Source organism: Drosophila ficusphila, unplaced genomic scaffold, assembly GCF_018152265.1.
Source record: "Drosophila ficusphila isolate 14025-0441.05 unplaced genomic scaffold, ASM1815226v1 contig_128, whole genome shotgun sequence".
In the NCBI taxonomy this organism is placed as follows: Eukaryota; Metazoa; Arthropoda; class Insecta; order Diptera; family Drosophilidae; genus Drosophila; species Drosophila ficusphila.
The window spans coordinates 1435027-1447584 of NW_025064017.1; the positions used below are offsets into that span (position 1 = coordinate 1435027).

The window sequence follows — 12558 nt, forward strand, 5'->3', positions numbered from 1 at the left end:
CTTCAAACCCAGGGGTCGCATCAATGTCTGCATGTCTACCATGTATGTAGTCCTTGAAGCTTTCGACGTAGTTTTGCTTCCTCTGCCTGACCTGATCTGCGAGTTTGTTCATAAATCCCTGGGCAAGAAGAACTCCTGGAAGCTCTGGCTAAATCCGCCCCAGGTCTCCCAGAACCTGTTGTTGGTGATGAACCATTTGAGAGCTCTGCCCTGAAGGAGTTCCGGCATCGCACTCGGAATTTGGTTAATGTCTAGCCCGTATGTCATGGCCGACCACTCCACTTGTTCGAGGAACTCCAGGGGCTTCTCATTCCCGTCGTAACGGAAACTCCACCCCCTTACTTGCTTTGCGATCTTGGCATAATCCTGTCCGGGTTTGCCATTCTCCGCTCGTTGTTCGCGGCTGTCGCTCTTCCTCTCCCTGCTGCTCTCCCGTCGGTCGCGGCTGCTGCTCCTGCTGGCGTTCTGCATGCTGCTCACGTCCAGGCTGCGCACCAGGCCCTCGGCTCCGGTGACTTTCAGGCCGACCGACGGGTACTTGGCGTAATCCCTTTCCAGGGCCGCCAGAATTGCCATCGCATCAGGATCATGCCCGGAATGGTCGATAAATTCGGCCAGTGTCCGCCTCATGTTCTCTACAAGGCCCTATAGCTCGATGCCTAGGGCGCTTGAGATTTCTGGGAAATCGTCCTTTTTCAGGTTATATAACCACGACTTCCCCATTCTAAATCTGTTTTCTGGTTTTCTTCGATCCGAGAATCACGCTTGGGCGCCAGATTTAACGAACTGCTTTTTATATCTTCGCTCGCTACGTAAACGTGCGGCTAGCTCAGTTGAGTTTATGTGTTCGTCCTACCAAATTTATTGTTGCGTGACCCCGAAACCAAAGAAGAACGCAGAAGTTAGGTTAGATTTTAGAATATGTGTGTTGGGTTTATTGCATGTAGATTTACAATAAAATATTCGACTTCTGGCTCCGCTCGCTGATGAATATAACGCCCTCGTTGACGCCGGTAGTTGCTCCCACGTCGACTTCTTCGGCGGCATGCCTGTCGTGCGTCCTCTGCCTTGCCGAGTCTTTCGGGCACCGGTCGTGTATTAGGCTCGCTACGAGTCTCTCACAACTTGGAGGATGTTAAGCAAAAAACCTTACTAGAGGGCTAAGCAGTGTTGCTGCAGTCAACTCTTTACGCTCCACCCTGGAGCGTGGTCGGTACTTCGTCGGGCTAAAAAGACAGGAAATATTAGACAAGTAGATGAGAAACACTTTGAGGAAACCAATAGAGGCAAGAAAATCACTCATTATAAGTCTAAATTCAAAAAGAAAAAGATAATTAATGAAAGTAAATACGATAATTCCAGATAAACCTCTATAAAATTATTATGTTTATGATCATACTAACCACTTCAATTCAAATGGCGAATGGACAAAGTATCGAAATTAATCCAATAAAAGCCCAAAAAGGATACTTGATGTTTAACAGGCACGATAGATATTCTAACTAATTATGAGAACCATTTTATAAGTATTTATATCACGGAAACAGAGAAAATCTTTGAAAAATTAATAGAAGAAGCAAATGAATTCAAAGTAATAATGCAGATAGAATACTTAGTGGGAAAACTCCAACGAGAAATTAATGGAATTAAAATCGCAAAACGTAGCAAAAGAGGGTTATTAAACATCGTAGGAACAACTTACAAATGCCTATTTGGAACATTGTATCAAGATGATAAAGAAGAGCTAGAACAGAAAATCGATACCCTAGCCGAGAATAGTATTCAAAGTAACGATTTAAATAAGATTATTGATGTCATAAATAATGGATTAGACTTAATCAACACATTTAGAGACGAGAAAGAGAAGGAACAACACGCTAACGTCCTAATATTTAACCTACGACACTTCACAGAATACATAGAGGACATTGAGTTAGGAATGCAATTAACAAGACTTGGAATTTTTAACCACAAACTATTAAAACACGATAAGACAGACAGCATTCGCCGCGGCATTATTAATTAAAATTCACTTCAATTCACTAAAACCACGAAAAACTTCACTTCACTTCACTTCAATTCACCAAAATCACAAATAACTTCAATTCACTTCAAAAAAATTGAGTTAATTGTCAGTGTGATGAGGTTATAACTCAGTTTATATGCGATTTTTGGTATGTCGAACGAAATAAAAAGTACCCTACGTCCTATTCCGGGCTCTAAGCTACCTTCCTACCAATTTTCAGCCAAATCTGTTCAGCCGTTCTTAAGTTATAAGTGGTTATATATATAGATACATAAAAGAAAGTCGTTGTAAAATCCGCAAGGTTTTTCACGGAATCGAAAACTCTATAAAACGGACTTGCGGTGTAGCAGCCTAGCTGGGGATTTCCCACGAAAAAAGACGCAAAGACGAAATCGGTATAAATGCAATTTATTGCGCGGGCGCAGCCATCAACGACGAGAGATTATGATCGACTGACTCACACAAGCAGTGCCAAATTCTTACGAGGTTACAACTTTCAATGCTTATAAGAGTAAGAGTAAGAGTAAACTACTTTACAAGCGAGACTTAAAGTACAAATAACTTCATATGACTTCTATGTTATCTACTTCAATTTATCTCTTTACTTATAATTACTTATTATTTTAAATCTACACTCGACTGCTCCAACATTCCGGCCCCGTTGAAGGCTTCCGGCACTTTAACATTTTCGTTGTTTCGGCTGCTAATTGGCAGCAACGCCAGTTTGTGAATTGCTCGCTTTATGACGCCTCCTTTGGTTTTTATTTCGACCACCCTCACTCGTTTGTCTTCGCCGAGTGATGTCGCCACGACGCGTTCTGTCAACCACCGTTGAGGGGGCAGATTGTCCTCGTGTACGAGGACCAAGCTGACGATTTCCAAATCGTTGCCCACTGTACACCACTTGCTGCGCTGCTGCAGGCTGGCCAGGTAGTCCTTGGGCCAGGTTTGCCAAAACTGCTGCTTGAATGCAGACAGCAATCGCCACCGCTTCAAATACTCGAAGTTGGCCTTTCTGCATACTCCGTCTGTGTTGGATTCTGGCGGCAGCGTAAGACAGAGCAGACCGTCTACTTAAAAGTTTTAGTGAAGCAATTCCGCGATGATTATGAAACGCTCATCGCTCTGAAGTGGTCATCATCAGCTGCGAGTCATTTGGCATTTTACTCCGCCTCAGTCGCCTAACTTTGGTGGGCAAGCACCACTTCAAGCGCGTGATCGCGGATCGGAACAGATTTTTGTTTGATTAATAGCTAAGGAGATTTTGAAAGCGCATAAATTCCTGCAGCGTTTGATGTATTGCTACCAAAGTGTTGGTTTAAGTGACCAGCATTGCTTCTATGCCATTAGGCAATTTTGTGTTTGCAGTCATATGTTGGCCATTCATTTCTGGACTCTGGTTCAGTGGCTCCTCAAGAGTGATCCTAGGGCGCAATATATATTGAAGCTTATAGATCTTAACTTTGTTTTTATTTAATACTAGTTCGACCCGGCGAACGTTGTTCAGCCTTAATGGCAATAAATAAGCAGATTGTTTTTTTTTCATTGGAAAAAAAAAAAATAAATAAAATTAAGTACCTACATTAATCATTCGTTATTATTTCTGTTTTAGTACATCGGTTACTCTTCACTTAAGTACCTTATGACCGCTTCGCTGCTCAACACAATTTAACAATATTAACTATTTTTTTTATATTTTTCAAATATATTGAAGTATAGAAAGATGGTGGTTTAACAGTTTTCCAGTTTGACCTTTCCACTTGCGCAGCACAATCCAGCCGTTTCTCTATTGAACTTTAACGCACTGCAATATCGGTATACAGTTCGCACGTCGTCCTTTAAGCATTTCGGGCTATGGACAGAGTGGTGAATTTATCCTCAAATGCACGATCCACATGATTTATACAGTTCAACTTACCACCTAAAAGACAAATGCCTTATGTTAAAATTGACTAAAAATTCTTTTTTTTTCACAATTTCATAGTGAACACAATACCAGTTTGTCACATGAAATTAACTGAGCAGCGAAAACTAAGGCTTGCATATAATGTGGAAAAGAATTATTTCACTTGGAAATGTTAAATGAAAACCACAAAAATTGAATTAAAAATTTTATGGTAGCGCGTATTTGTCAGTGTGATGAAGTAGTAACTCACTGTATATGCGATTTTGGTATTTCAAATTTCGGGACCAAGGCCATAAACAGATCCAAACTCAAGACTCCAAAGTCAAATCGGGAAAGTTCTTAGCCTTAACAGCAAAACACACTCAGTTAGAATAAACACACTCAAGCAAAGCTCGAAAGCTCCAAAACCGAGGTATGATCGTAAAAGAATACAGAGTTAGGAGTTGAGTTCAGTTTGAGACTTGCAAGTGATAGGTCGGTGTTCTTCCACTTAAGAATATTTGCAACCAGTTGAATATAAGAAATAAAGATAATTTTTTTTTATTGAAAACTTATGGTGCAAACATTTAATTATATAGATTAGAACAATATTTGATCATTTCCAGAGGCAACATGAGCACAAGTACCCATGCATACCCTAAGCGTCTTTTCACTAAAAATAATTCAGCTATTTACGATGTATTTTTAGGTTGATGATGATTGGTTGATGATGATGTTGAATTCTGTCCTCAATTTTTTTTCTTTTTTGGCATGTTATTTAAATTTATAATGACTTGAGTTGTACTGAATAATTCCACTAGAATAACAAAAACGGGCGTAACTTCGAAAACAAGTTAAAAACTACTTATTATTTTTAATTTTTCCTACACATAATTATTAAAAAATTACACTTTATCATTAACGTTTTAAGTTTATTTAATGTTTCGTATTAAAGTTTTGTAAATCTGTTTAATTTCAGAGAATCCGAAATACTACCAAGTTGGACACCTTTATCCCAGACTCGAATGAGTTCATAAAAATGAAAGAAGGAAATATTCGTCTGCTACTTAAAAATTTAAAACAATTTATAAGAAATAAAAATGTTTAAAATTATAATAAATATTATAATTCATCGATTTATAATTTCTTTTCATGAATGGACTTTTAAATGTTTATTATTATGTAGTTTATTACAATTTCAATCAGACGTTAGCAGTACAGTGTCTGTCGCAAAACTAGTCTTTTTTTAACAGAGTTGTCAAAAAGTGGTCCTTATTTCAACTGTCGCTTGCGGACACAAATGAAAACCAGACTGAAAAATTCGACTTAAAAGTTATTTAACATATTATATAGATAATTTTACAAATTTAACAACTAAAACCCCCCAATTATTTAAGTCACATACTGGACTTAGTAAATAAAAGAAGGAATTTAAAAACGGAAATATTCTCCTGCAGCACGAACGATTTGCAAAAAATATAAAAAGGACATTACGAGCCGCAAATTACAAACAGACATGGAGTGCCCAATGCCTGTCCCCCGACCCCTACAACATTACCAACGATCTGCTTATTACAACAACGACCAGCACAATTCAAGCTATCCCCTAGCTTGGTTGTTAACGAATAATTTTATCAAATTCGAATTAATTAATACGGGCAAATAAAAAGGAAACTGAGCCCACAAGAAGCTAAAAAAGTACACCAAGTACACCAAAAGTTACCAAGAAAGTTGAGACCACTGTAAAAAACAATTCGTTGACAAGGAATCAATTTCCTATTCTTAGCCACTCAAAAAAAGATGATGTTTCTACTCATACACCGAAGAATGATAAACAAGAATTTCGATCAGTGGCCAAACCGCTCGACAACGGAATAATAAATTGCAAAGGACTACAAGTAGTTATCAAAGAAATTGTAGCAGAACAGTCCCTATCTATAGGAATATAGCTGGACTTAATGAGAAGGGCTTTGATGTCAAAATGACTAAGCATATCTATCTATATAGAGTACTAGTAAACCCGGCGAACTCCGTTCCGCCACCAGATGGCGATAGTTTTATGTAAAATTTCGTTTGGTGTTTAAAAGATAAAGAAATTTTTTTTTTTTTTTATATATGAAAAGGAAAAATGTTATTTCGATACCATTAAAACTTTGGCCATTGCTGAGTGTTTTGCAATATTACACGTTGGTTCTTCAATAATTTGAAGATTTAACGGTAATTTTAATGCTGAATGAGCCGTTTGGCATCCTTCTAACAATATGGCTGCTATTCCCGAAGAAGCAACTGTAACAGCTATGTTGGATCTCGCCCGAACAGTTGCTAAAGCTAATGACATGAGGAATGTCTTGCCAGTTCTACCAGGGGCATCTAGGAAATATAAACCACCATTTTCTTCATCGATTGCCTTCATTAAAGTATCATAAACTTTCTCTTGGGAATTCAACAGGGGTACATTCGTTTGAACTAATAAATTTAATTCATGGTGATCATATTCACGTTCCCGTTCTAATTCACGATTAAATACCTTATTCATTTCACGATTTGGCGCTGACATTCTAACCTGATTAATAAATTACCGCACATGATGTAACACATATCTTCGATCAAGAGTAAAACCCGATTATGTACCTCCTCATTCATCTCAATGTCGTGATTTCTGCCCAGTATCGCGACGTTTGAGCACAATATCTCGGTTTCCAAATTGTTCACAATCAGGATGGCGACTTCGTCTATTAATGGAGCTTTAAATGTCCTTTCGTGTGTTCCAGATGGTCGTTTATCTGCTTTTATGACAACTTTATAGTCATCATTTAGCATGCGCTCTAAAGCACTCTTAAACAACCTAACCATCGCATGATGTTCATGAAGCAGACACTGCAAGTCTTGAAAAATAGCTCGCTTCATTCCTGTATTGATCCCTAGGCGTCGATCAAGTTGTTCTTCCATGTTGCCCATGAAATATATTTGTAAAAATTTTTTTGTGTATCTTCGAAAGGTAGTAATGATCCAATTCGATGGAGAATCTGCCCTTGTATCTAAGATAAAGTAAGTTATTCTTTAACTAAATTCTATGTAACACAGAAAAAAAAAACCTTAAATGTCGGATTAAATCCTCGTTCTTCGATAATATCTGCCCCAAATGACGTCATTTGGAAACAACCATTGTATTTTCGAGTATTTGCAGGAAAGTGGCGTGATTCTTGTGTTTCACTACAAAGCAATGGCTCAGGTGGCGGAGTCAACAATGGCTATTTCACTTTACCATTAAAGCAGCATAATCCAGGCGTGTTTCCATAAAACTTCAACGCACCGCAATACTTGCAAACAACGTCCATTTGCCCAATGCAAACGCTGGGATGCAAGCTGTAATCAGTGATGCAATCGTATTGAAACACTGCTCGATTCAAAACAGCACTTAATAAATATCTTTTGCGTCGCAAATTATCTATTTCTTGACCTCTGTTGTGAGCTCGACGATTCTGCATTGTCAACCGAGCCGTGTTACGGGTTGCCTCACTTTCTTCTTCTTATTGAGAAGCACGAAGTCGACCCATACTAACGCGGCGCTGTTCACGTCCAATGTTTTGTTCTCCTTCAGTCCTTTCATTTGCAGTATTTTGTAGACTCCTTGAATTACGGCTTTGAGGGGAAAGATTCGATCGTCTTGGTCGCGGCATTATTAATTAAACTTCACTTCACTTCAATTCACTAAAACCACGAAAAACTTCACTTCACTTCAATTCACCAAAATCACAAATAACTTCAATTCACTTCAAAAAAATTGAGTTAAAATGCTATGGTAGTGTGTGCTTGTCAGTGTGATGAGGTTATAACTCAGTTTATATGCGATTTTTTGTATGTTGAACGAAATAAAAAGTACCCTACGTCCTATTCCGGGCTCTAAGCTACCTTCCTACCAATTTTCAGCCAAATCTGTTCAGCCGTTCTTAAGTTATAAGTGGTTATATATATAGATACATAAAAGAAAGTCGTTGTAAAATCCGCAAGGTTTTTCACGGAATCGAAAACTCTATAAAACGGACTTGCGGTGTAGCAGCCTAGCTGGGGATTTCCCACGAAAAAGACGCAAAGACGAAATCGGTATAAATGCAATTTTTTGCGCGGGCGCAGCCATCAACGACGAGAGATTATGATCGACTGACTCACACAAGCAGTGCCAAATTCTTACGAGGTTACAACTTTCAATGCTTATAAGAGTAAGAGTAAGAGTAAACTACTTTACAAGCGAGACTTAAAGTACAAATAACTTCATATGACTTCTATGTTATCTACTTCAATTTATCTCTTTACTTATAATTACTTATTATTTTAAATCTACACTCGACTGCTCCAACATTCCGGCCCCGTTGAAGGCTTCCGGCACTTTAACATTTTCGTTGTTTCGGCTGCTAATTGGCAGCAACGCCAGTTTGTGAATTGCTCGCTTTATGACGCCTCCTTTGGTTTTTATTTCGACCACCCTCACTCGTTTGTCTTCGCCGAGTGATGTCGCCACGACGCGTTCTGTCAACCACCGTTGAGGGGGCAGATTGTCCTCGTGTACGAGGACCAAGCTGACGATTTCCAAATCGTTGCCCACTGTACACCACTTGCTGCGCTGCTGCAGGCTGGCCAGGTAGTCCTTGGGCCAGGTTTGCCAAAACTGCTGCTTGAGTGCAGACAGCAATCGCCACCGCTTCAAATACTCGAAGTTGGCCTTTCTGCATACTCCGTCTGTGTTGGATTCTGGCGGCAGCGTAAGACAGAGCAGACCGTCTACTTAAAAGTTTTAGTGAAGCAATTCCGCGATGATTATGAAACGCTCATCGCTCTGAAGTGGTCATCATCAGCTGCGAGTCATTTGGCATTTTACTCCGCCTCAGTCGCCTAACTTTGGTGGGCAAGCACCACTTCAAGCGCGTGATCGCGGATCGGAACAGATTTTTGTTTGATTAATAGCTAAGGAGATTTTGAAAGCGCATAAATTCCTGCAGCGTTTGCTGTATTGCTACCAAAGTGTTGGTTTAAGTGACCAGCATTACTTCTATGCCATTAGGCAATTTTGTGTTTGCAGTCATATGTTGGCCATTCATTTCTGGACTCTGGTTCAGTGGCTCCTCAAGAGTGATCCTAGGGCGCAATATATATTGAAGCTTATAGATCTTAACTTTGTTTTTATTTAATACTAGTTCGACCCGGCGAACGTTGTTCAGCCTTAATGGCAATAAATAAGCAGATTGTTTTTTTTCATTGGAAAAAAAAAAAATAAATAAAATTAAGTACCTACATTAATCATTCGTTATTATTTCTGTTTTAGTACATCGGTTACTCTTCACTTAAGTACCTTATGACCGCTTCGCTGCTCAACACAATTTAACAATATTATCTATTTTTTTTATATTTTTCAAATATATTGAAGTATAGAAAGATGGTGGTTTAACAGTTTTCCAGTTTGACCTTTCCACTTGCGCAGCACAATCCAGCCGTTTCTCTATTGAACTTTAACGCACTGCAATATCGGTATACAGTTCGCACGTCGTCCTTTAAGCATTTCGGGCTATGGACAGAGTGGTGAATTTATCCTCAAATGCACGATCCACATGATTTATACAGTTCAACTTACCACCTAAAAGACAAATGCCTGATGTTAAAATTGACTAAAAATTCTTTTTTTCACAATTTCATAGTGAACACAATACCAGTTTGTCACATGAAATTAACTGAGCAGCGAACACTAAGGCTTGCATAATATGTGGAAAAGAATTATTTCACTTGAAAATGTTAAATGAAAACCACAAAAATTGAATTAAAAATTTTATGGTAGCGCGTATTTGTCAGTGTGATGAAGTAGTAACTCACTGTATATGCGATTTTGGTTTATCGAACGGGATCTTCGATGTCCTTCTCCAGGCTGTAAGCTACCTCCTCCAAACGACTCCAACACCTGAAGACATCAGCGATCAGTGGGCGCTCATATCCCACTGCCTGCGAACTTCCGCAGAAGTCATTGGATTCCAGCGCCCCCCAACAAGGAATCCATGGTATGACCAGGAGGGTCGTGACGCAGCCTCCCGAAGAACACTGCAAGCTGGGGATACACGGGCTGTTGTTGAGGTCTACAGGTTAAGAAGAAGAGATGAGAAACGCCTTTTCAGACAAAAAGAGAACAGGAAAGGCGATAGTGTGAAAGCATAGAGAGCAGCAGATGCCGAAATGAAGCTCGTAACTTCTATCAGAGGGTTAAGCGTCTGACCCAAGGCCGTAAGACTGGAGGATTTGAATGCAAGGACTATTATGAGATTATGCTGAAGTATGGAGGGATAATTTCTCAAGCCTAGCTAGCTCTGGCATGGGCTATGGAGATTATGATCCCAAACCCAAAATCTATGGTACTGATACAGATGTACCGACCCCCAAGCCATGCCGAAGTCAAGGATGCAATCCAACGACTCAAAATCAGTAAATCCGCAGGTGCTGATGGCCTGCCGGCTGAATTGTTTAAGATGGCTGGTGATATGTTGGTAGGGAGCATGCACTAAGTAATCAGCAAGATATGGAGTACGGAGAGCATGACCGAAGATTGGAACCTCAGCATGATCTGTCCTGTCCTGAAGAAGGTTGATGTCACATTGCGTACCAATTACCGTGGCAGTAGTCTTCTTCCAGTCGCATACAAGGTCCTTTCGAGCGCACTGTGTGAAAACCTGAAACCCCATGGTGAAGCACTGATTGGACCTTATCAGTGCGGGTTTAGGCCTGGCAAATCCACTATTCACCAGATTTTCACCTTGCGCCAAATCCTGGAGAAGTCCTATGAGAACCAGATCGACACCCATCATCTATTCGTCGATTACAAGGCTGCATTCTATAGTCCCCGGCGAGATCGCCTATATGCCGCCATGTCTGAGCTTGGTATACCAGTAAAGCTGATACGGCTTTGCAGGATGACATTGAGCAATACCATCAGCTGTGTCAAGGTAGGAAACGACCTTTTGTACCAAGTGGGGTCCCAGAAGGTGACTCGCTATCTTGCATGCTCTTTAATATTCTATTGGAGAGTATTGTAAGGAAGGCTGGTGTGCATCGGACGGCACCTTAACAGTAGAGCTCTCTCGAAAGACAAAAATAAGACACTACCAGACGCTTATTCTTCCGGTACTCTTATATAGTGCGGAGTGCTGGACAGCGGTGCAATCCGATGCAGCCGCTTTGGAGTGTTCGAGAGAAAGATTCTCCGCAAAATCTTTGGCTCGATCTGCATATTGATTTTTTTAATTTAAAAAATTACAAAAAAATTATATACCTACATTAGTTATTCATTTTTATTTCTGTATTTTAGTACATAGGTGTGGGATTTGAATCAGGCGGGCTTCCTCCACGGCACACTCGAAGCAGGTTGAGCTATATGGTTACTCTTAATTAATATACTTATAATCGATACTTTTAAGATCACCGATTCCTGTGGAATGAAGGAGAGTCGTTGTTGAGCATTGAAAGAGAAAAGATCAATAATTTTGTGAACAATAATCTAAGCACTTTTTGTTAAAATCAAAACCGAAAATTAAATTTATTGTATGCGAATAAATAATATCCTACACTTTTGGGGGCTCAACCAGGATTTGACCCAAACATAAAGTGCAAGGAAGTGGAGAACGTAAGCGACGACCAGCGAAGCGAAGGAAAAAGCATACATACACACGTACACACGTCTCGCTGCGGAGGAATTTATGTATCCATCAGGGAGTGTGTGTGTGTACTGCAACTTCTAGACGGAGAAGGAGGCGGTAAAGCAGGCGGAGAAGGAGGCGGTAAAGCAGGCGGACAAGGAGAAGGCGAAGGATAAGAAGGCGAGCGAAGGAGAAAAAGACGAAGAAGGCGATCGAAGGAGACGAAGATCCAATTGGAAATCAGAATCTTTAAAGCAGGGCAAGCAAGCAGCAGACTGTATGTAGAAAACCTGTAAAGTAGAAAACCTGAACATCAAGAAATTGTTATTGTTAAACTTAAAATTAATTATCATAATGCAGCTTGAGGAAATTATGTTTATGCGTTGCACTGATTTGCGCGCAAAGTTAGGAGAGCTAAACTTGGTGACAATCGGCAGAAAGCGCGATTTGCAAGATCGACTCCTAGCGCATTTTGGTATCGAGGACGACGACGACAATAACGATGAGGAATCCGTAGTCGAATCCGTCGTAACCGCTCGCGATTGTCCCGTGGTGCCAATGCCTGTTAGCCGATCTTTGTTTACCCTTAAAGATGTAGAAGGCAGTGTGTCGAATTTTGCAGGTACAACTAGCCCAGATATAGAACACTGGATACAGGAGTTGGAGGAATGTGCTTTAACTGTGCAGTGGAGTCAGCTCCAACTATTCATTTACTCGAAACAGGGGAGTTTTCTGTTAAAATATCATCTGCTGAGGTGCATCGGAAGTTAGATCAGCGTGTACAAAGAAAAGGGGAAACACTACAGGAATATTTGTACGCATTAATGGAAATTTCGAAGCCAGTTAGACTAGATGAAAACAGTTTGATCGAATATTTCGTGAAAGGGATCCCAGACGCCAAGACGAATAAGATAATGTTGTACCAGGCCAAAACAATCAAGGACCTCAAGGAGCAGATCGAAGTGTACAAGAAAGTT

The 12558-nt window shown here is 40.1% G+C and overlaps 1 protein-coding gene across 2 annotated transcripts in view; it reads left to right on the forward strand.

Moving 5' to 3' along the window:
• LOC108100543 (dnaJ homolog subfamily C member 16) overlaps positions 1–5041 on the forward strand; it is a 451288-nt gene extending 446247 nt beyond the window's left edge. For both annotated transcript variants that reach the window (XM_043209499.1, XM_043209500.1), the window contains exon 12: positions 4891–5041. The gene's annotated coding sequence lies outside the window, so the exon portion shown is untranslated. The remainder of the gene's footprint in view (positions 1–4890) is intronic.
• Positions 5042–12558: the final 7517 nt, after the last annotated feature.